This window comes from Pseudopipra pipra, chromosome 2, assembly GCF_036250125.1.
Source record: "Pseudopipra pipra isolate bDixPip1 chromosome 2, bDixPip1.hap1, whole genome shotgun sequence".
NCBI lineage: Eukaryota > Metazoa > Chordata > Aves > Passeriformes > Pipridae > Pseudopipra > Pseudopipra pipra.
Window position 1 is genome coordinate 116999723 of NC_087550.1, and position 3965 is coordinate 117003687.

At 47.7% G+C, this 3965-nt stretch overlaps 1 long non-coding RNA gene across 1 annotated transcript in view; it reads left to right on the forward strand.

Annotated features, from left to right (window-relative positions):
- Positions 1–3965, forward strand: part of LOC135410416 (uncharacterized) — a 73782-nt gene that overhangs the window by 34775 nt on the left and 35042 nt on the right. The gene's annotated exons all lie outside the window — the stretch shown is intronic.

Genomic DNA, 3965 nt, shown 5'->3' on the forward strand with positions numbered 1-3965 from the left:
CTGTTGGACCTCACAGTTCTCCATCCCTGTTTTTTTAAAGAGGCTACAGTGCTGTCTTCCCTACTGTCAGTGACTTCCACCCTTGTGCTGGGACTCCAACATTAACCCACCTGCCTGCTGGACTGCCAGGATGAGTGGAAAAACAAGCTTGGAGTAGTCATGGCTTTCAGGTCTCAGGAAATCAGAATCTGAGGTAGAATCACAGAATCACAGACTGGTTTAGGTTGAAAGGAACCATAAAGATCATCTCATTCCAATCCCCTGCCATGGGCAGGGACACCTCCCACTAGCCCAGGTTGCTCCAAGCCCCATCCAACCTGGCCTTGGACACTTCCAGGGATCTAGGGGCAGCCACAGCTTCTCTGGGCAACCTTTTCCAGGGCCTCCCCACCCTCACAGGGAAGGAATTTCTTCCCAATATCCCATCTAACCCTGCTCTCCGCTAGTTCAAAGCCATTCCCCCTTGTCCTCTCACTCCATCCCTTGTCCCAAGTCCCTCTCCAGCTCTCTTGGAGCTCCTTTAGGCACTGGAAGGGGCTCTCAGGTCTCCCTGGATCCTTCTCTTCTCCAGGCTGAACACCCCCAGCTCTCCCAGCCTGGCTCTAGAGCAGAGGTGCTCCAGGTCTGGGATGAACTTCTTGTCGTCAGTGGTTTTCCCTGGGCAGGAGGGAGCAGTGCCATGTGCTGCCTTACTGAGATCACTTCTAGTCCTGTCCCAGAGTAAATCCACAGCAGCACAAGTTGTGTGTGTGTAAAACAGAACAGACTCACCTCTACCTGCCCCAGGACTGAGTGTGGAAAGTGGGCACAGTTACACTGCCCTGGGATCAGCACAGGAAGGACATGGAGCTGCTGGAGAGAGTCCAGAGCAGGCACCAAGAGGATCCCAGGGCTGGAGCAGCTCTGCTGGGAGGAAAGGCTGGGAGAGCTGGGATTGTTCAGCCTGGAGAGGAGAAGCTTTGGGGTGACCTGACTGTGGCCTTGCAGGGCCTGAAAGAGCTCCAGGAAAGATAGAGAGAGACTATTTCCAAGGGCTGGAGTGACAGGACAAGGGGGAATGGCTTCCAACTGCCAGAAGGCAGGGTTAGATGGGATTTTGGGAAGGAATTCTTGGCTGTGAGAGTGCTGAGGCCCTGGCACAGGTTGCCCAGAGAAGCTGTGGCTGCCCCTGGATTCCTGGAAGTGTCCAAGGCCAGGTTGGACGGGGCTTGGAGCAACTTGGGATAGTGGAAGGTGTCCCTGCAGGGGATGGAACTGGATGGTCTTTAAGATCTGATCTATGATTCCATGATATGAGAGGTATGGAAAAAAATGGCTGAAGTTGGGGACAATTGGCAGGCATTGGTAGCACAATCAAAGACGAGAGGTGTTGTTTGCATAAGAGGTATTCAATAAATAGTATTTTAAATTGTTTCCCAAGAAATCTTTCGTTTCCCAAGAAATCTTTCATTCCCAAGAAATCTTTCATTCCCAAGAAATCTTTCATTCCCAAGAAATCCATCAGGCTTTAAGTTGTACAGTGGCCTGGGTGAAGGTGGCAAATCTGTGGAGATGGGAAAGATTTCATTCAGCAGCAGCTGCACAAGAAACTCTCTGTGCCGGGGGTCACACCGAACCACTGCTCTGCTCTCTGGTAAGAGCATTGCCCATAAATCCCTTCCTTTCTGGAGAATAAAACTAACATAATTCCAGGAAGCTGAGGGTTTTGTGTGTGGGGGCCATCAGGTTTCTGAATGCTCAGCCTCGTGCTCCTGAGTGCAAACATCATGGAGCTCATAAGGAGAGAGCACAGCCCAGCCCTGCCCCCAGCACATAACCTTTCTCTCTTGGTAGATAAAACTCAGTTATGAAAAACAGAAGCTGAAAAATTATCTCAACCCCTTTTTTGCCCCCCCCTTTTCCAACCTATTTCTCATAGCAAGTCTTTTTACAACAAGCCTCCACTGAATTTTGATGTGTTGACAGAGGAGGTTTTTTAAAGTTGTTACCTCAGGTGAGTGCAACTGAACCCAAATTTCAGGCAGAATTTTGAAGACTTCCAGTTACAAATTAGAACAAAGCTAAATGAAAAGCATAGAGAAAATTCCAAGTGGCCAAGATGCATCTTTAAAATCTATTTTAAAAATTAATGTAATTAACTATTGTGTTTATTTATTCTATTCATTCTGTCAAATACAGATAATTCTGTTAGATACACCTCAGCCATTGTAGGTGTATGGATATGAAATGTAAATCCCATATTTGACATATGGAAGTCTGAATTAATACATTTGCTGAAGAACTATATTAATTAAATACTAATTACACAGTGCCAATGATACACATGGGAGAAACTAATAGAAAAAAAAAACAGTGCTCAAATTTCCACAGGTACTTTATACCTGGAATGGACAGAGGGTTTTTGCAATATGAAACATCAAGAACAGAACACTTTCTGGCCTTATTTTTGGGGTTTTGGGGATAGTTTGGGGGGGTTTATGTGTGTGTCCAGAACATTCAGGCTGAGGCAAACATCCAGCTCATCCTTGGGTTTTTTTTCCATTGTTTGCAGGTTTGCCAAGCTTTAACTGCTTGGAAGAAATTTTCTATCCTAGGTGTTGCCTCAGGATGATTTTTCTTATTTAAACCCACCCTTCCCTGTTTGGTTTTTTTTTGGTTTTGTTTTGCTTTCAAGGAGAGGAATATTGAGAATTTGGTCTTATTCTGAAAGAGTAATATTTTAATTGGGGGAATTTACAAGCAACTGCAAAATAAATGCAAGTCTAACAGGCTCAAAAAACAACAGCAAAAATATTTCTAGCTTAGATTGTCACAAGAAAGAACTTTTTACCTTCTTTTTCCTGTCGCTTTCTGAGGCAGTGAAATCAATGTGTAATAAATTGTAGTAAATATCCCAACTTGTGTTGCTAATTTTTACCCAAAACCTCCCAGGGCAGCTCCTGTGTGAGCAGGGACAGGACCCAGGGAACAAACAAATGGTATAATTTCCTCTTTTTTCCTTTCTTAAAAAGGGAATATCTCCAAACAATTTCCAATTAAGCAAAAGTCCTAAAAATGTGTCCCCCTGGGTGAGGAATTGGGCAGTTCCAGCCTCAGTCACCACGGGGGCCCTGCCAGGTTTGGGCTGAGCAGTGTTGGACTCACAGGAGATTGTGGTTGTGCCAGGGAAATAAGGCAAGAATAAATCCAGGGTTTTAAAAGTTTCCCTGTGTGCTGTCCCATTCCTGAGAGGTGCTGGACAAGAGGGAGACTGGGTCAGGAAATCTGGAGAGGGGTCTCTGTTCCCTCAGGCCCCGATTTCAGTTCAGTGTAAGCAGGGACAGGAGCCAGGGAAGGGCTGGAGCTGGGACAGGGCAGGCTCAGGGTGGATCTCAGGACAAGGTTCTTCCCCCAGAGGGTGGTGGGCACTGCCCAGGCTCCCCAGGGCAGTGGGCACGGCCCCAAGGCTGCCAGAGCTCCAGGAGGGTTTGGACAACGCTCTGAGGGACAGGGGGGAGTGTTGGGGTGTCCTGGGCAGGGCCAGGGCTTGGACTGGATGATCCTTGTGGGTCCCTCCCAACTCAGGATATTCCATGATTCTTCCTACAAAGAAGTTGCCTTTCTCCCACCATGTGCTCCTACTTTTTCCTTGCTTTCTGAGTTAATCCTCTCCCCCCGCTCCGTGATCCGCCCTTGCCGGGAGCAGCTGTCCCAGAGCTCCCCACAGAACCCCCGGAGCCCGGCACTGCCCTGCAGAGGAGTTGGATGTTTCCACACGGGTGACCTACTTCACTGCCTAACTGGCTTTGACACTGGTTTCCAGCTGTATGGATTAAGATTTTTCCTTCCTGAAGTCATCGGGCTCTGTCCGAACCTTTCACGACTCTGAACCGTGATGATAAAACCCACAGTGTCTCACTGTGCCCTTTTCCACGGTGTTTTCGTGGGAATTCACAACTCATCCAGTTTGGGATGTGGCTTCCAGC